The 20952-nt window shown below is 36.3% G+C and overlaps 1 protein-coding gene and 2 long non-coding RNA genes across 11 annotated transcripts in view; 2 read left to right on the forward strand and 1 right to left on the reverse strand.

Moving 5' to 3' along the window:
- Window positions 1-20952, forward strand: part of DCLK1 (doublecortin like kinase 1) — a 341902-nt gene that overhangs the window by 101511 nt on the left and 219439 nt on the right. The gene's annotated exons all lie outside the window — the stretch shown is intronic.
- Window positions 1-20952, forward strand: part of LOC144295694 (uncharacterized) — an 86206-nt gene that overhangs the window by 48641 nt on the left and 16613 nt on the right. The window lies entirely within an intron of this gene.
- LOC144295693 (uncharacterized) overlaps window positions 18931-20952 on the reverse strand; it is a 38980-nt gene continuing 36958 nt past the window's right edge. The window contains exon 5 of the long non-coding RNA XR_013362776.1: window positions 18931-19045. This is a non-coding gene — a long non-coding RNA (uncharacterized LOC144295693). The remainder of the gene's footprint in view (window positions 19046-20952) is intronic.

Here is a 20952-nt window from a genome sequence, read left to right on the forward strand (position 1 = left end):
AGGCATTGACCCAGATCTACAAATGCAGAGGCCAGGAACTCTTTAATGAATTAGAGGTGGTTGAGGATGGGATGCATTCAAAGGAGGTGTCATCCCTTCAAAAGCTTGGAAGTATTTTTTAATTTATTTATTCATGAGAGACACCGAGAGAGAGAGAGACAGACAGACAGACACAGACAGAGGGAGAAGCAGGCTCCACGCAGGGAGCCTGATGTGGGACTCGATCCCAGGACTCCAAGATCACACCCTGAGCCAAAGGCAGATGCTTAACCACTGAGCCGCCCAGGCATCCCAAAAGCTTGGAAATATTGACTGAAGTAGAGTGTTAAACAATCACTGGATTTATTTATTTATTTTTAAAGATTTTATTTATTTATTCATGAGAGACACACAGAGAAAGGCAGAGACATAGGCAGAGGGAGAAGCAGGCTCCCTGCAGGGAGCCCAGCAAGGAAGGAACTCGATCCCAGGACCCGGGGATCACAATCTGAGCCAAAGGCAGATGCTCAACCACTGAGCCACCCAGGTGCCCCAATCACTGGATTTAAAAACTTATTTAGCATCTCATTCAGATCAAAAGAATGCACTTGTCTAAACCATACTTTCAAACTCTCAGAGTTCATTCAGACACTTAAGAGTTATAAAGTGACCCAACAGTGTTTTACTTTGTTTCTGTTTCCTGTTTCTTTCAAACAAAGGAAATCTGGATAGTGCTTAATCTTGACAGGAATAGTATCCTCGTGTGTTTACACTTAGGGTGCACAAAATACCTCTCTGAAAGGAAATGTTAAATTCCAAAGCTACCTTTTCATCAGAGAAAAGCTTCCCTTTTTTCCACTCTAAAGCTTTCCAATCCTTCAGCCTGCCCTGACGTTTCTCCCAAAATACAAGTGACAACTGGCTGACATTTTTTCTATAGCAAGCCCAGGATAAATGGCCTATGCTTTTCTCATCTGGTTGGTCTTCCTTTAGTTTCACACTGTACTCTGCTGCCTGGGCGCTGACATCCATTAAATAGCCACACAAGGGATCCCTGGGTGGTGCAGCGGTTTAGCGCCTGCCTTTGGCCCAGGGCGCGATCCTGGAGACCCGGGATCGAATCCCACGTCGGGCTCCCGGTGCATGGAGCCTGCTTCTCCCTCTGCCTGTGTCTCTGCCTCTCTCTCTCTCTCTCTCTGTGTGTGACTATCATAAATAAATAAAAATTTAAAAAAAAATAAATAAATAGCCACACAAATAAATGTGTAACTGTCAATATGAGTGATGTTGTGAAAGCTACAAAACTGGTACTGTTTGAGGGTGCAGTTGAGAGTCTTGACCTGTGTAGGGAGGTGAGGGAGGGCGTGATATGCTATGATACTCCAAAGAGCTGAGCTGCAGCAGGGGTAGGCGTCAACTGGGTGGACAGAAGGCCAGCATTTCCCAAGCCAAGGGAACAGCATGTGTGAAGGCAAGAGGAAGCAAAGCAAATAGAGGGAACAGAGAAGTGCAGTGTGGGTGGAGCAGGGTGAGCAGGGGGCCGTCAGGTGCAGCTGATGATGGGTCAAGGCCAGATAATAGGAGCCCCTGTGAAGGAGCAAAGGGAAGCCAGGAGCATTTAAGTTCATGAGTGATGTGGTCAGTTCGGCATTTTAAAAGACCAACCTGGAGTTCCACTGGGGTTCTTTGGAGTATCATACCAAAATATCTGTTTTGAACTTAACCAAACATTAAATAATAATTCCACCATGCAGTTGGAATTTAGAGAAATCAAATCAGAATTGCATGTGGTTAATCCATTACAAATAGCCACTAAGCTATTTCTATAGTCCACAAAGAAATGCAAATTACATCTCATAATAATCTAAGAAAACCTGGAATATTGAAAATAAGTCTTTTTTTTAATTTTTATTTATTTATGATAGTCACAGAGAGAGAGAGAGGGGCAGAGGGAGAAGCAGGCTCCATGCACCAGGAGCCCGACGTGGGATTCGATCCCGGGTCTCCAGGATCGCGCCCTGGGCCAAAGGCAGGCGCTAAACCGCTGCGCCACCCAGGGATCCCGAAAATAAGTCTTTAAAAACATAATTTAAAACTGGGACACCTGGGTGGCTCAGTCCATTAAGCGTCTGACTCTTAATTTCCACCCAGGTTGTGATCTCAGGGTCCTGAGATTAAGCCCTGCTTTGGGCTCTGCCCTCCGCGGGGAGTCTGCTTGAGATTCTCACTTTCCCTCTCCCTCTGTCTTCCCTTACCCCCCTGCACTCTCTCTCTAAAATAATGAATAAATCTTTAATAAATAAATAAAAATAAAAACAAAATTTAAAAATCAAGTGTGTATCCGTATTACCACGATCCTCAATAAAAGATAGTTGATTGTCCCAATCCAATGCATTAGGTAAAGAGATATTTTTCTTCACATATAGAAATTTGTGGGACTTTAGGAGCAGTTGGTGGTTCAGTCAGTTTGGGCTCAGGTCATAATCTCAGGGTCCTGAGATTGAACCCCACGGGACTCTGCACTCAACATGCAGTCTGCTTGAGGTTCTCCCACCATCCCCCTCCCTGCCGGTCTTCTCTTCCCCTTGCTTACATACACTTTATCTCTAAAATGAATAAATAAAATTTTTTTTAAAAAAGGAAATTTGTGGTACTTTAAATATTTAACTCACCTGCTCTACATGGGCCCTAGAACTGCAGTAATTATCCTGGAAGGTCAGCAGTTGACACATTCATCCCAATGGGCACGTGTTGAAGCTGTCAAATTTCTGCAGTCATCCAAAGCTCTGTAATATTTCTGAGGTCATGCCTTAGCAATGCATGTCCAATCTCATTACACTTAATGTTATCACAGAGAATGATGGTGAAGTGAAAAATCTCACTGTGTGAAAATAGTTTGAAGTTGTAGATAGTAACCCTATTATTTTTACTGGTATTTGAAAGCATAAAATTAGGAAACCAGTATAAGAATTTTCATACCTCTTAAAGTTCTTTCATAAGTAGATTTGATTTTAATATAAGTATAGCTTATTTTTAGTTAATGGAGCAAGCTTATATATTTTCTCTAACATTATATTAATACAGTATAAGGAAATATATTATTTCTGACAGTCAAGTGAATTGTCCTAGTTTGTATAATGCCCAAGAAGCTGTTGAGTAAGGATGTTCCTACTCATATTGAATTCTGAGTAGTTTCGTTTCCAAGGGAACTAATTCGTTGTTAGGAAAAGATGCACCCAAAGCAATGCAAAAATATTTACCAAAAGTAATCAAATCTATTATAAAATGTGAATTTAAATATTCCTCACAGTCCTAAAGTAGCAATTAAAAGAGGTTTAAATTTCTTGCAGAATTGACTCCATTTAATAAACTCATGATAAAATGTATGTCAAACAAACATTTATTGGTGCAAAGTAAATGATTCACCTTTAGGATGTATCCATAGTTTTGAAAGTTGACATCTTATGTCTAGTAGTGATCTGCTAATGAAGAATTGGTTGTAGACTTTTGCTTTCTTTACCAATAAATATGTTATTGTGTATAATGAAATCTCATTTGTCTCAAATTTCTGGAATTGTATGTGGGCTTGAGTTATAATTTGTTTTGTGTTATGTTATAGAAAGTCTTTGTTAATGTAAAGTTCTCAACATATTTGAAGACATTTTTTTGCATGGCTAGTATTCGGTATTTATGGCTCTAGGCATATTTAAAAAGAGAGAGAGACAGAGTGAGAGCTGACAAATGTCAAGTTATTTCTAACTTGGTAATGCCGAACCAGCACATTATTTCCTTTCCAGTGGCAGAAGCGTCAGAGAACTCTCAGAATACCTAGTTCACAAGCACAATCTAATAGACTTCATGTTTTATTTGTAATCATATATGTAATAGGAACAGATGTGTAGGTAACATGATAGTTTCATTTAAATGTGCTTAAATTTAGACACATATGGCAATCAAACAGAATTGGTGGGAATCTACAATTCATTCTTCTTCCTCTTTGCACTGCTACCACCCTAACTCAGGCCCTAATCACTTCTGATTTAGATTTTTAAACTGTAAGAATTGTCTTCATTCTCCCCCATGTTACTCCCTGAGTGATTTTTTGAAAATAGAGATTAGATCATGTCACTTTTGATTTTTAAAAACAATTCAGTTTTTCTTCAGAGCAACATCAAAAGTTCTTAATCATGGTGTTAAAGCTTGTCCCCACTTATCTTTCTCTACCGCTTCCTTTATCATCCTTAGCATGAGCTATGCTATAGCTTGCCCAAATATGCCTTACACTTTTGCCTCTTCTGGACATTTCATATAAATGGAGCTATGCAGTATGTGGCCTTTTGGGTCCTTTAGCATAATATTTTCACAGTTCATGTTATGTTATGGTCTATATCTATACTATATCTATACTTCATTTTTATGGCTAAATAATATTCTGTTGAATAAATTCACCTCATTTTGTTTACTCATTAATCAGTTGATGGATATTTGGATTGATTTTACTTTTTTGTCTATTAGAAATTATCTTACTGTGAATGTCCATCTGCATGTTTTTGTATGGCCATGTATTTTAAATTCTCTTGAGAATCTACCTTCATTCTTTTGCATGTGGATATCCAGTTGTCCCAGAACCATTTGTTGAAAAGACTATTCTCTCCCCCCCCACACTGGATTGTCTTGAGACCCTTATAAAAAAGCAATTGACCCCAAATGTATGAGTCTATTTTCAGACTCTCAATTCTAATCCATTGATCTAGATGTCTCTCCGTATGTCTGTACTATACTGTCTTGATTGCTATAGCTTCATAGTAAATTTAGAAATTTAGAAGTCTGAGTCTCTAATTTTTATTCCCATTTTTCAAGATATTTTAGCTATTCTAGGTTCGGTGTGTTTCCATAAGAATTTTAAAATCAGTTTAAATTTTCTGCAAAAAAAGGGGGGGCGGAGAGAGACAGGGATTGTGTTGTATCTGCAAATCAGTTTGCCATCTTAGCTATAGTAAGTCTTCAAATCCATGAACATAACATGTCTTTCCACTTATGTAGGTCTTCCTTAATTTCTTTCAATTATGTTTTATAATGTTCATTGTATACATTTTGCACTTTTTTGGTTACTTCTGCTTGGTTTTGGATTTTTTTGTGAGATTGTCTTCCTAAATTAATTTTTAGATTGTTTATTGCTAGTTTAGCGGAATACGGCTTATTTTTGACTTAGGATTTTCTAAGTACAAAGTCATGTCATCTACAAATAGAGATAGTTTCTTCCATTCCAATCTGGATGCCCTTCATATCTTTTTGTTTTCTAATTATCCTGGCTGGAACCTCCATTCAAACAACTAAATAGAAATGGCAAGACCAGACATCTTTGTTGTGTTCGTCATCTTAGTGGGAAGGCTATTAGTTTTCCTTTAATAACTTCTTAGTAGAATTTTTGAGATGCTCCTTTATTAGGTTAAGTCTCTTCTAGTCTTTTTTTCTTTAACACTTATTGTGAAAGGGTGTTAGATTCTGTCAAATGCTTTTTCCCTACGTATATTGAAATGGTCTGATGGGTTTTTTCCCTTATTCTATTAATATGGTATTATATGGATTGATATTTGGGAGTTAAACCAATCTTGCATTCCTGGGCATAATGGCACTTGGCCATGGTATACAGTCCTTTTTATATGTTGCTGGATTCAGTTTGCTAGTATTTTGTTGGCATTATTGTATTTATATTCACAAGAGATTATAATTTGTAGTTTTCTTGTATTATCTATATCCTGCTTTGTGATCACGGTAGTAACTGGCCTCATAGAATGAGTTGGGAAGTGTTCTCTCCTCTTCTATTTTTTTTTTAAAGAGTTTGTGAAGGACTGATGTTAATTCTCTAAATGTTTGGTAGAATTCACTAGAGAAACCATGTGGTCCTGAGATTTCCTTTGGGGAAGGTTTTTTTTTTTTAATTACTAATTAATATCTTATTATAGGTCTTATCAGAATTTCTATTCATTTGGTAGTTTGGTTTGTAGAAATTTGTGCATTTCATCTTTTATTGGAATATAACTGTTTTTAGTATTCCCTTATAATCTCTTTTATTTCTGCAAGGCTGGAAATGGTGACTTAGAAATTTGAGGTTTCTTATTTTCTTGAAAAGTCTAACTAGAGGTTTATCAATTATATTGATCTTTTCAAAGAATCAACTTGGTTTCATTTTCTCACTTAGAATCAACTTGGTTTCATTTTCTACATTTTAGAAAATTCTATTTCAGTTATATCCACTCTGATTTTTATTATTGCTCCCTTTTTGCTTTAGGTGTATTTTGCTCTTTTTTCCATTTTCTTTAAGTTAATGGTTAGGTCATTGATTTGAAATCTTTTTCTTTTCAAAGGTAGGCTTTTATGGCTATGATTTTTCCCTAAGTACTGATTTAGCTCCATCCCATAGATTTGTGTTGCATTATCATTTCCATTCATCTTGAACTATTTTCTAATTTCCTTTGTGATTTCATCTTTGACTCTTTGATTATTTAGAAATGAATTCTTTAATTTCCACATGTATGTAAATTTGCAAATTTCCTTCTTTATTAATTTTTAAGTATCATTCCAATGTCATCAGAGAAACTACCTTGTATGATTTCAATCCTTTTAAACTTGTTGAGGCTTATTTTATGGCCTAGATATAGTCTATCCTGGAGAATATTCCATGTCCATATATGTTTATTCTTCTTTTGTTGGGTGGAATGTACAGTTAGGTACATGTCTGTTAGGTCTAACTTTTATAGTGTCCGAGGTTTCCATTTCCTTTTTTATTTTCTGCCTACTTCTATCCATTATTGAATGTGGAGTATTGAAATCTCCAAGATTATTGTTGAATTGTCCATTTCTCCCTTCGATTCTGTTCATATGTGCTTCCTTTAGTTTGGAGCTCTAATGGTAGGTGCATGTATGTTTATAATTGGCATACCTTCTTGGTGGACTGACTCTTTTATCATTATAAAATATCATTCTTTGGCTCTAGGAACAACTTTTCTCTTAAAGCTTATTTTATCTGATATTAGCAGGGCCAATCCAGCTTTCTTTTGGTTACTGTTGGCATATTGTATCCTTTCTTATTCTTTTACCTTCAATTTTTTAAATGTCTTTGACCCTAAAATGTATCTCTTGTAGACGGGATATAATTGGATCAATTTTTGTTATTAATCATTCTGCCCATCTCTGCTTTTGGATTGTTTTGTCCATTTACATTTAATGTAATTACTGATAAAGTAGTATTGTGTATACTATTTTTAAATACATATATTGTCCCTTTTTTGGTTCTATTAATCCACTACTGCCTTCTTTTGTGTGAAATAGATATTTTCTAGTATATCATTTTAATTTCCTCATTGTTTTTTTAACTATATTTTTAGTTATTTTTCTAGTAGGTGCCCCAAAGAATACACGTAAAACAATCTAGTTTGGTATTATGCCAACTTAATTTGAATACTATACAGAAATTTTGCTTTGGCTAGATCTCTTTTCCCTTTTCATGCCTTTGTGTGATTATTGTCATGCAAATGACACCTTTATGCATATTAACCTCATCAAGACAATTTTATGATTATTGCTTATGCAGTTGTATTGGAATCAGGTAGAAGAAGAGTGTTACAAAAATACATTTATAACTATTTTTTATATTTATCTACTTTGATATTTAACTATGTACCTTCTAACCTTTGCTGGTACTCCTTATTTCTTCATGTGGATTTGAGTTAATGTCTTATGTCCTTTAATTTCAGCCTGAAGGACTCCTTTAGTATTTCTTTTAAAGCATGGTGATATATTCTCTCAATTTTTGTTTATCTCTTTTTGTTTTTGGAGGGTAGTTTGCCAGATATAGAATTCTTAGTTGACTGTCTTTTTCAGCACTCTGAATGTGTCATCCCACTGCCGTATGGTCTCCATTGTTTCTGATGAGATGTTAATCTTATTTTGGATCACTATTACACGATCAGTCACTTTTTTCTTGTTGCTTTCAATTCTCTCTTTGGGTTTGGCTTCTGACAATTTGATTGTGATCTATCAGGATGCTGAACTTCTTGATTTTATTCTAGTTGGGGTTCCTTGAGTTTCTTGGATGTGCAAATCAAAGCTTTTCATCAATTTTGGGGATTTTTAGCCATTATTTTTTCAAATATTCTTTCTGCCCTTATCTCCCTCTTTTTCTCAGGCTCCTGTTAGGTGTATGTCGGTATGCTTGCTACATCCTCAGGTTGATGAGACTACTCTTTTTGTTTCATTCCTTTTTCCTTTCTGTTCTTTAGACTGGATCTTCTCAGTTGACCTGGGGACCATTGATTGGGAATAGGGCAAGAAAAATGCCAGAAAGCTCTCAGTTCTTACCAAGAATCAGCCATTTTTTCAAACAAATGGCCCTTAATCCTGCAAGCCTTTGGTAGATTTCTAGGCTTCTGGGAAAAAGCTTATTCTGATCATTTTTGTTATTGTTTTTCTTTGTTCTGGAGGAGTCATTCCAGAAGTGCGTCCCCACCATATACTTACTTAACTCAGTGCCTCTTCTCATGATTCTCTCAACCTAAAGATTATGGTCATCTGTTCTGTAAGTTATTCAGTAATTATCTATTGAGTAATACTACAAACCACAGATTGGCTGCTGAGGATTACAATGTGTCTTTCACTGGCTTTTCAAACTAGGTACTCCTTACATTAATTATTTTCATAGTTGCCCTTATACATTATTAAGAAAGAGGAGGCACTGAATAAGAGGAATGTGAAGAAATAGGTAGAAAAAGAAAATCTCTAGGGTAATAAAGACATAATTTCTACATGAAATTTCATTAACTGTGTTTGGAATTTTGAGAACTGCTGCCAGGTGCTTGAGTGCTTTAGAGCTATGAAGAAGACATGCAATGTGAACAAAGAAGTGAGACCATTATTATATAAATTTAATGCATAGATGCATACATTAGTGATGCATATATACTGTATAATAAAGCAAAAAAATAGGTTGACTTAATATTTTTGATAAAGCTTGGGATACTTACCTGTTAATCTGTCAGTTACACTTTTTCAGCCCTAGAATTTGAGACTAGAAAAAGAAATATTTCAGTAGAAAGCTTCAAAGCTTAAGATGACAGTGGCCAAGATATTTGAAAACTTGAGTTCTGTTTACTGCATGGGTCTAGATCTTGAGAATACAGAACGGTTTGTTTTTAATCACGGAAATCATCTTATCAGTTCTTCTGATAGCAGGAAGAACACAATCTGAGAAGGTAAAGAATCAGCTTAATTAAACTTTTGGAGAAAATGACAGAAAGAAATTAATTCAGAAGGTATCTTTGACATTAATCATGGAAACATGCAGCTCAGTTTTCTTGGAGCACTTAAAAAAAACCAAAGTGAGAATAAATTTACATACCAATTAGATAAGAAGTTACTACATATACTTCAAGATAAATTTAAAATCTAGAAACAAGCAATCGGTACTATAATGTTCTAGAACATACTCATTTGAATATGTGCTGTCTGCATTTTTAGTGGAAGGAAATGCATTCAGTCAATGGCATATGTTATCAATATTTTAAGAACTAAGCTGAACCTGGAGAGGATTATGCAAGTATGCAAGTTCACTTATAATTTATATGAGAGTAAATTAAAGATGAATAAGAAAAAAATATTTCAGTGGGAAAGGGATAAAACTTTAGAAAATTGTCCAATATGGATAGCTTGTTTTTTCCTTTAAAACACATATTTTTCAATAAGTAATTCCACATGAGAAAGCTTTTACATATAGCCTTATAAAAATGTCTGTGGTAAATTAGCATAATTGAAATTAAAATTGAAAAGATCTGGTTGTGTATAAAAGGAAAGTGTAAATTTTGATACATGAAATTTGTGCAACCATGTAAAAAATAAACCTTTAACAGATTCTATTTGAGATTATTAAATATGATTAATGACTTTTATAAATAGTCATAGAAAATAATTTTTAAATATTTATTTATTTATTTTACAGGAGGAGACAGAGCACATGAGCATGGGGAGGGGCAAAGGGAGAGGGAGAGAGAGAGAAAGAGACTCCCTGCTGAGTGTGGAGTCAGATCCTATGACCCCAAGATCATGACCTGAGCCCAAATCAAGAGTTGGTCATTCAACCGACTGAGCTAACCAAGTGCCCCCAATGGGAAAATGTTTTAAACTGATATCTTAGGAATGCTTAAAATATTCCACAAGAAAGAGAAGTTCCACTTTGTTTAATTACTAGGTTGGGAAAGCTGTTCATAGAGGAGGGAGTAGAATCACTGGGCTCTTTAGGATTACTTTTAATAATAACCCTTTGATTTTTTGATGATGACTTGTTAACTCATGTGACTCTGGAAAGCATGATAGCAAAAGAGGAATGCAAATTAGCATTAAAATATAGCTAAATCAAATGTAAAATATATTAATTTTCAGTGTATTATAGATAAGTTCAATTTGTCAACCTGTTTTTTTTAAAGATTTTTAAAATTTACTTATTTGAGAAAGAGAGGAGAGAACAAGCAGAGGGAGGGGCAGAAGAAGAGGAAGAAGCAGGCTCCCTCTGGGGAGTCTCATGGAGAGCTCAATCTCAAAACCCTCAGATCATGACCTGAGCCTAAAGCAGATGCTTAACCCACTGAGCCACCCAGGGGCCCCGTCAACCTGTTTTACAGAAAAGACATATAGCAGTTTGCATGATGGTATCTATGAGGCTGAATTATATTAAATGCATGAAACAATAATTTGGCCACATCAGTTTTAGCCATTTAGCATGAAATATGAATTTTACTCAAAACTAATCTGGTTGTTTCTATTATTATCTGTTGGGAAGGCATCTGAAAAAAATAAACTGACAATGCTCTAGATCTTTCCTTCCTTCTTACTAGTTGCTATGAAGACATTACCCAAATAAATACATGAAAAGTATTCAGTGTATTAACTAAACATTCTGATTTCTAAACCCATTTATACATAGATTTTCACAAGTGTGCCAGAATTTATATGGTAATGAGGGTCAGTCTTCTAACCTATTGATATTTTTCATTTCTAGTCTGATAAATGCAATGAAGTCCTAAACTAGGCAGTGAGAAAGATGGAAGGGACAATTGGAACAAAAACACTTAGAAAGTAGAATTTTAAAAAATATCAAGAAAAAGTAGAATCAGCTGCTTTGGGAACAATTAGCTGTGAGAGGCTGAGAGTAAGGACTAAATCCCAGGTAAGCCCCAGATTGGTAGCATTGGCTCACAGGTAAATGCTAAGCCTTTTAGAGAGTGTGGGTGGCTTTAAAGTGAGCAGGTCATTAGGGGGAGATTTGTGACAGTCTTGGCGTTAGGCATGTTGAGATTATAAAATCATAGAAGCTCTGGGTTGGAAGAATACTTAAAGTTTATCTAATCCAATAACTTGTGGTCATACTGGCAGCTTAATATAATGAATATTTAATGCCCTGTTTCCAAAGTTCTGTGCCAGGCACTGGAATCCACCCTGGGGAGGAGGGAGCTGTGTGATTTGAGGGTTTCATTTAGTAAAGTGCTAGTTAATTGGGATTTTACTGTAAAACAATTTTGGATGATCTTTCCTTCCTTCTTATAGCACTGAGATTTTGTCAGTAAAGAAGGAATCATACATAGGGAGTCACTAGCTCTTCAGCTAAATAGGAAATCTTTAGAAAACATAGGCCTCAAACACTCTGCAGATGAGAGGTGGCATTTCATATTCCTAAAGAAATTTGGAGGATGTTGGCATAATTAATCCCTATAAATGTATAGAGTATCTGTTAGATGCTGAAGGCTGGGAATGTATTGGTGAATGAAACAAACATAATAACTGGCCCATGGATCAGACACAATCAAATAAAGAAATTGTGTGTGTGTGTGTGTGTGTGTGTGTGTGTAGAAGGAGGGTGGGGGAGAGAATAATTGAACATTAGAACTGCTAGAGAGAAGTGATGTTTAAGCCAAGATCTGAGAGATAAGATGAAGCTGCCCACAGATTCCTGTGTGGGGCATTCTTCTGTGGGTTACTGAAATGGGCCAAGGTTGAAAACTTGTGAGTTTTACTTGAAAGAACCATTCTGATGAGTCTGCAATTTAAATTTGAGCATCCATTTTATTTTTAAAATATAAATGAACATGCTGTTATACTGAATAATTTGATTTGTTCTGAGTAATACTTGTTCTTACTGGAAGACTTAATTTCTTTTTGCAGGATAGTAAAAGAGAATTATGGTCAGTTTATTTCTGACTTAACTGATGCCTTTTTTCCCCCAACAAGTCCAAGAGATTGCAAATGCTTTGATAACATTTCTCCTGAAAGATAAATTTTTGGAAAATGGTTAATCAGGATTGGTCTTTTATCTCTAATAGATTCATCAGACATTCATAGATTCAGCTTACAAGCCTAGGTTACAAGCATTTCAGGTGTGACAAAATATGGTAAACAGCTTATCAGCTGTAATTTAAAATTATAAATGCAACAAAATAGTTGCTCTCTGCATAGCTCTGAAGAAGAGTGCAAAACAAGCTCTGTTTGAATTGAGAAGTCTTTCATTTTTTTTTAATTTTTATTTATTTATGATAGTCAGAGAGAGAGAGAGAGAGAGAGAGAGAGAGAGAGAGGCAGAGACATAGGCAGAGGGAGAAGCAGGCTCCATGCACCGGGAGCCCGACGTGGGATTCGATCCCGGGTCTCCAGGATCGCGCCCTGGGCCAAAGGCAGGCGCCAAACCGCTGCGCCACCCAGGGATCCCTGAGAAGTCTTTCAAATGGCAAAAATCAAAGCCATTCATTCTTTCAAACATGCATTTTGTTTATATGACCTTGAGCTCTCTATGAAATACTGACAAGATGGTTACTGTTAAAAACAGTATCCTGTTAGTGGTTAGGTGATTGGAAATGATCAGAATTGCAAGTTAAGTATAATTGGAAATATATTAGCTCATAAGAAGAATCCTAACTACATATGTGGGTTTTCATAAAATAATGATGATTTTATTAATTACTTATGAAGGATTGCCTGTATAGTATAGATATTCAAGGTTTATAAATGACACACAAGCAATTATCCTCAGTTTCCTGGAAGTAAAAGACAAGTGAAAATACACTGAATATGACACAGTTTAAGTATTTTTTTTTAATTTATTTATGATAGTCACAGAGAGAGAGAGAGAGGCAGAGACATAGGCAGAGGGAGAAGCAGGCTCCATGCACCGGGAGCCCGATGTGGGATTCGATCCCGGGTCTCCAGGATCGCGCCCTGGGCCAAAGGCAGGCGCCAAACCACTGCGCCACCCAGGGATCCCCAGTTTAAGTATTTTATTGTATTTTATCATATGCCAAAGTGATTGGATGTGCAAATCTGTTTTATTAGTTATTTGAAGGTAGAAATTGCTTATAGTTATATTTCACTATTTTTTTCCTTTTGCTCTTTCTCTCTTTAAGAAGTTCTTTACCTGTGAATAGAATGGATTCCTAAAGTTTTTTAAAGGGAGCCTGGCTTTAGAGAATAGAATATATTTGATATTCTTCCAATACAGAATATATTCCAGTTCCTTTTGTGAAGATCATCTGCCTTTGTTTGCCACTCTTTAAAAAAAGATTTGTCTTAGAGATAGATAGAGAAGGGGGAAAAAATAAAAAAGAGAGAGAGAGAAGGGGGGGAGCAGAGGGAGGGAGAGAGAGAAAATCCCTAGCAGACTTCACGCCCAGAGCAGTGCCCAACGTGGGGCTCAGTCTCATGACCTGAGATTTTGACTTGAGCTGAAATCAAGAGTCAGATGCTCAACTGAGGCCTTCCTGCCACTCTTCTTTAAGACTATTTAAGTCCTTTTTTTATGCAATGTCCATCTCTACTCACAATTCCATAACGTTAGAAGGATTTACAGAAGGAATATAGCTGAGATTTTGCTAGGAACATGCAGAGCTTGGATAAAGATTTGCAAATTCAAGATTGTGTTGTTCTACCTTAAAGGGTGTGCTAGTACAGCCTTCCCCCACTCATAATACTCTAAAACGTTCAAATTGCATTTGCTGGTTGAAGCTTCTGCCTGTGAAATAATAATAAAAACAATAATAATCTCCATCAAGCTTCACTGATAAGGCATTCTTGGGATTCATGGATTTGGTGTTTATAATCTCAGGTGTTTGGATCTTTTCCCAAAGGTCCTTGATTTATAGGAATTCAAAATTTCTTTGAGGTGCACCTGAAATGGTGAGCAGTCAGCCCACACTTTTGCTAGGCTGACACATGCCATTCATTTGACGTATGAGCCTCACTGGACACCAGGCATTATTCTCTTTTTAGGTAAGGTTGCTCTCCCTAAGTGGTAAAAATTTGATTTCTTTGTGTTATCTTCTCGAGTGAAATAAAAATCACTGTGAAAGTTGAAAAGAATTGTTATGAATATAAGCAGAGGAAGCAGCAATTCAGACATTTCCATAATATTTACAAAAATTTAAGGGTGAAAGGTACTGAGACATATTCTTTCAAATGTACGTTATCTTATCTGATTCTCATAATATTATCATTATTCCACTTTACAAGTGGAGAAACTAAAGCTAAGAGATTATAAATCACTTGACTGGGCTCAGCTAGCTTTTATGGACCAAGCCCAGGTCCTTGGTCCCAAAATTCCTATTTGTTTACCTTCCACAATTGCTTCTTGGATCCATGTCACTTCAGATACAAGGTTCAGATACTTGCAAGAGGTCGCAAGTCAGTGTCTCAGACAACAAAATCCAGTAATATTTTTCTCTTCGGAAGCATCTGCTTTTGGGGTTCTGATCTTTTCTTTGCCCTCTCCCTGGGAGCCCTGCCCTCCAGTGTCCTAAAACCTGAGAAGCTGCAAAGCATCTTTTGCACAGCAGGGAAAGACGGTTTCACCATAGGGCCATGAATTGTTAAAACATAAATGTAAACATATATACAAATTTGGTAATGTTATGTAATAGTGTATCATGTTTCTTGCTTTATTTGACATAGTTTTCCATGCATCTACGATTTTTGTGGTCCATCCTTGTTCTATTTGCTTGTTTAAACCAGAGCTTTCCATAGAATTTCTCTAAATTGAGGAATTTTCATCCCCCTATCCCCCACCTTTACTGGACACCCTGCTCCTTGGTACTGCTCCCTGGAAGATGCGCTTGCCTTTTGAGCTTTCTTCCTTATCCTTTACCCATGGTTTCTCTAAAAAGTTTCTGCGTCATTCAAATCTCCTTTCGCTCCTCCAGCATCACAAGTTGGACCATGCTGTTGGTCCTTCATTTCTACTCTTCGCTACAACTTAACTTTTGCAGGTATAGCTTTTGCCATTAAATAGTGTATTTTCTCACATCCTTTATAATGTTTTCAAAAGATACTTAAAAATGTTAGTAGGTATCCTTACAAAAGCATCATTTTAGTGTTTTATTATTGTTTCTACTTTGACCTTTAAAAGAAAGTTGCTAATAGTTAGATGTATACTTTCTGTGATGCAAGGTTAAGTACTGAATTTTTAATGTATGTGATCATCATTATCACTGTGTCCTGGTCTCTGCAATAGGAGGAATAATATTTGATGACAGGCTTTTGTGAGTTCTTTTTGCACGTATATTTATATTTATTATTCTTTACATTGAAGACTATTGTGCGTGTGAGTCAGGATGGTGAAGGGGTATAAGGCACAGCGTTCAAGATAGATCTCCTTTGTCACAGTATTTGGTACTCTTTCATATACTTAACTCTTAGTCAGCACTACTAATTTATAATCTAATAAAATCAGCTACCGTTCAAACTTCTTGTTTAGGGTTTATGACTTATACGATATCTAATTTAGCATCTCTAAATCAAAGTAGCTTTTGAAATTTATATTCTGTGAAAGAATCATATGTGGTGGTATTTCACTTAGTTCCATTGGGTTTAACAGACTCTTTTTATTAGTTTTATGCTACTTTTCAATACTTCTGTGCCACAGACTTCTTCATCTGTAAAAGTATTAATACTTAATAGAGTCGTTATGACCATCAAATTAGATACAGTGAGTATAGCATTTGGCATAGAGTAGACAATGAATAGTAGCTGTATAGGCACCTGGGTGGCTTGGTGGATTAAGCATCTGACCCTTGATCTCAGCTCAGGGCTTGATCTCAGAGTTGTGAGTTCAAGCTCTGAGTTAATTTCCATGCTGGGCATGGAGGAAAGAAAGAAAAGAGAAAGAGAAAGAGAAAGAGAAAGAGAAAGAGAAAGAGAAGAGAAGAGAAGAGAAGAGAAGAGAAGAAAGAAAAGAAAAGAGAAAAGAAAAGAAAAAAGAAAAGAGAAAGAAAAGAAAGGAAAGGAAAGGAAAGGAAAGGAAAGGAAAGGAAAGGAAAGGAAAGGAAAGGAAAGGAAAAGAAAGACAAGAGAGGAGAGGAGATGGGAGGGGAGGGGAGGGGAGGGAAAAGGAAAGAAAGAGAAGAAAGAAAGAAAGAAAGAAAGAAAGAAAGAAAGAAAGAAAGAAAGAAAGAAGAAAGAAAGAAAGAAAGAAAGAAAGAAAGAAAGAAAGAAAGAAAAAGAGAAAAGGAAGAAAGGAAGAAAGAAAGAAGGAAGGAAGAAAAGAAAAGAAAAAGGAAGGAAGGAAGGGAGAAAGAGAAAGAGGGAGAGAGAAGGAATGAAGGAAGGAAAGAAAGAAAAAGGAAGGAAGGAAAGAAAGGAAGGAAGGAAAGAGAAAGAAAGAAAGAAAGAAAGAAAGAAAGAAAGAAAGAAAGAAAGAAAGAAAGAGAAAAAAGAAAGAGAGAAAGAAAGAAAGAAAGAAAAGAAGGAAGGAAGAAAAGAAAAGAAAAAGGAAGGAAGGAAGGGAGAAAGAAAGAGGGAGAGAGAAGGAATGAAGGAAGGAAAGAAAGAAGGAAAGAAAGAAAGAAAAAGAAAGAAAAAGGAAGGAAGGAAAGAAAGGAAAGAAAGAGAAAGAAAGAAAGAAAGAAAGAAAGAAGAGAAAGAAAGAAAGAAAGAAGAAAGAAAGAAAGAAAGAAAGAAAGAAAGAAGGAAAGAAGGAAAAAGGAAAGGAAGAGAAAAGAAAGGAAAAGAAAGGAAGGAAGGAAGAGAAAGAGAGGTAGCTGTTATTACTGTTTAAAACTTATAAGCAGTTTTGTTCATTTCTGACAGTATTCTGTGTTCTTTTAAGAAAACATGAAGTTTGGTATTCTTGCTGTATCTTCTCTATCTCCCTATTTGTTACCCCCTGTTCTTTATTCTTTTATCTATTCAACGCATATATTTTAGCACTTATTTTGTACCAGGTCCTGTTTTAGGCTATGGAGAGACAGCAGTGAACAATAAAAGCCCCTGCTTTCATAGAGATAATATTGTAGAACCAATGTTTATAGGTTTTTGGCATTTTAATAAAAAAAACCTGTGTAACATGCAAGGAATGTGGAAGCCCAAAGATAATAAAATAATCGTCTGACCATATGTTGAATTATTGGAAAAAGCTCAAAAAGTAATCTTGCTTTTTAAAGGATCAGGTGACATAGCTTCACTTGAAGTAATCAAGGAAGGACTTGTATTAAGGCAAAACATCAGAGAAGTGTATTACCTTGTTGTTGCTATTGTCAATTACATGATTTTTCATAGGTAAACCTTATTTTTTGGGCTTCTTTTTAGAATTATTAATATCATTTTAAAAATTAGCAAGGATGGGGATCCCTGGGTGGCTCAGCGGTTTGGCATCTGCCTTCAGGTCGGGGCGTGATCCTGGAGTCTCAGGATGGAGTCCCACATCGGGCTTCCTGCATGGAGCCTGCTTTTCCCTCTGCCTGTGTTTCTGCTTCTCTGTCTCTCTATCTGTGTCTCTCGTGAATAAATGAGTAGAATCTTTTAAAAAAATTAGTAAGGAATAGGGAAATAAAAAGGTTTTTTAGAACAAACAAAATCCTCTATAATATACTTAACACAAAGACATAAAATTTGATTATTCATTACTCGTTAATAAGAACTTTTTAATTTTGATTGATTGATGTCCATTTTACTTTTCCATGTATTTTCTGTGATAAGACATACATTTTTATGAAAATGTATTAGGTAAAGTTGAAAAAATGAAGTTAATATGAAAATATCTATTAAAGGATGTTGGTGTCCAAGCTCTCCATCTTTTCCATCTGTCATTCATCTGGACATAACCAGAGCTTATTAAAAAGAATTAAATATACCATATGTACCACACCAGCGGTTCTCAACCAGGATGATTGTATCCCCCAGAGAACACTTGGCAATGTCTGGACACACTTTTGATTGTCACAGCTGGGAGGGGGCAGGGTGCCACTGGCATCTGGTGTATAGAAATTGGAGATACTGCTAAACATCCAACAATGCGTAGGATCATTCTCTCTTCTTCTCTGCTCTTCCCCCCTCAAATTTAATTCCTGCATAATTAACATATAGTATTACATTAGTTGCAGGTATATAGTGTAGTAATTCAACAATTCTATCCATTACTCAATGCTCATCATAAGTATATTTTTTATTGAGAGAGAGAAAGAGAGAGAGAGAGAGTGAGTAGTGGGGAGAGGGAAGAGCAGGGGGAGAAAGAGAAACTCCCCAATGTGAGGCTCAATTTCATAACCCTGAGATCATCACCTGAGCCAAAATCAAGAGTTGGATGCTTAACCAACTGAGCTGCCGAGGCACCCCCATAAGTATACTCAAACCCTATCTCCTACTTCACCCATTCCCCTACTCTCCTTCCCTCTGATAACCATCAGTTTATTCTCTATTGTTAAGGGTCTGTTTTTTGTTTGTTCCTTTTTTCTTTGTTTTGTTTCTTAAATTCCACATGAGTGAAACCATAGGATAATTGTCTTTCTCTGACTGACTTACTTCACTTAAAGACTGTAATTTTTAATTTCAAAGCAGTATGTGCTCATTATTAGATAAAATTAGAAACATTAGAAAATACAGATAATTACATTTTCTTAAAAATTTTTATTTATTTATTTATTTAGAGGGAGAGCGTGAGTGAGGGGAGGGGCAGAGGGAGAGGGAGAGGGGTAGAGAAGAAACTCCTTGCTGAGAATGGAGCGTGACACGGGGCTTGATCCTACGACCCAGAGATCATGACCTGAGCCAAAGTCAAAGGTGGATGGTCAACCAACTGCAACACCCAGGAGCCCCCAGATAATTACATTTTAAAATTCATAACTACTTACACAAAATCTCTATTTTACCCTTTCACAATTTTCAGTGCATCACATATCTTTTTTTAAAATAGAATCATAGTGTGTATATTGTTTTGTGACTTTTTCATGTGTCAATATATTTTGTAGTTCTTTATGCCAGCAATCACTGTAAAAAACATAATTTTTATAGGCTTTAGATTTTTGTATGGATCTAAATTAATTTGGTTTGTTAATATCATATTTGTTACCTACTGAATTTATTTCCAGGTCTTTTCATTCTTACAAGCAATCTTGCTGTGAATTCTGGTCTCACAGTAAATATTTTGTATATGTTCAAAGATTTCCTTCCAACAAATTATCAGAAGTTAAATTGGACAGGCTTCCATGGTTCTTGTCATGTATCACAAAATTGCTTTTCACAGAGATTTTTAACATATTTTCCCAGCAATGTAAGAGAATATGTCTCTCCTCATCCTTGATTTTGGGGAATGGCAAACATATATACAGAATGGGAACTGAAGTTTTCATTATTCTTTTCCCATCCTGTGGTTTTTCTTCATGGCTGTCTGTGGCAAGGTCATTTTCTGCTCTCTAGTCTCTCAGGTTTAATAACTCTGGGAACATTCAGAGCCTGGAAAATTGATCTCATGGTCACCAAGTCACATCAGATTGATTAGAATCAGTTTGGCATCAGAATGTTCATTCAATAGTTTATGCAACTGCTTTTCCAATATTAGATTAGATTGATTAGAAAATCTGGGCAGATAGTTGAGAAGAGGACCCAGTGCTGTCCAGCCTAACCTCACTGGCCCACACCCACCAGCTTTGGTCACAAGGTGAGCTGACCAGGAGAGGGTGAAGGGGCAGAGGCACAGCAGGGGTCTGTCAAGCAGGGACCCGTATCCCTGGAGGATACAGCTAAAGCTTCTCTTAGAATTGGAGTTGTTCTTTCTTACATCTCTTAAGAACTGTGGATCTTTTAGAATTCAGTATTTATTCATTTAATTTCCCACAGGATTTATTTATTTATTTATCTTTTAAGATTTTGTTTATTTATTCATGAGACATACACACACAGAGGCAGAGACACAGGCAGAGAGAGAAGTAGGCTCCATGCAGGGAGCCCGATGGTAGACTTGATACTGGGACTCCAGGATCACACCCTGGGCCAAAGACAGGTGCCAAACCGCTGAGCCACCCGGGGATCCCTTCCCACAGGATTTAAAACAATAGACAATGAAATCATGAAGTTATAGCCACTAGGATGGTAGATTGTTGAACAGGGCAACAATCCTGGAAGAACACGTATGTGTGCACATATAGCCATGTGCACAGACACACATGCACACAAACATACACATGTGTGCACACACACATTTGCAAATGAGTCAAAATATGGCATTTTTATACTGGTCTCAATATTTATTTTGCCATTCTTAATCCTCCAGCAAGTATCATTTTCCCTGTATACCCCAATATAAAACTAAACGTGAATTTTTCTCTACTTGTTTATTGCTTAAAGTGTTTCATTGGAAAAATTTTAATGTGGCATCAGCATTTCTAGTAACTTTTCAAATCTTAATAAGTTTTCATTTCTTCAAAGGAATATGTTGGTTCTTCACTGAAAAATAAGCTTAAGGAGGCCTGGGTGGCTCAGTCAGTTAAGTGTCTGCCTTGGGCTCAGGTTGTGATCTCAGGGTCCTGAGATCAAGCTCCAACTTGGGCTCCCTGTGCCATGGGGGTCTGTTTCTCCCTCTACCCCTCTTCCTGCTCATGTGCTCTCTGTTTCTCTCAAATAAATAAATAAAATCTTTTTAAAAAATAAGCTTAGCTCTACAGATTATTTTGG

This window comes from Canis aureus, chromosome 24 (assembly GCF_053574225.1).
Source record: "Canis aureus isolate CA01 chromosome 24, VMU_Caureus_v.1.0, whole genome shotgun sequence".
Classification (NCBI taxonomy): domain Eukaryota; kingdom Metazoa; phylum Chordata; class Mammalia; order Carnivora; family Canidae; genus Canis; species Canis aureus.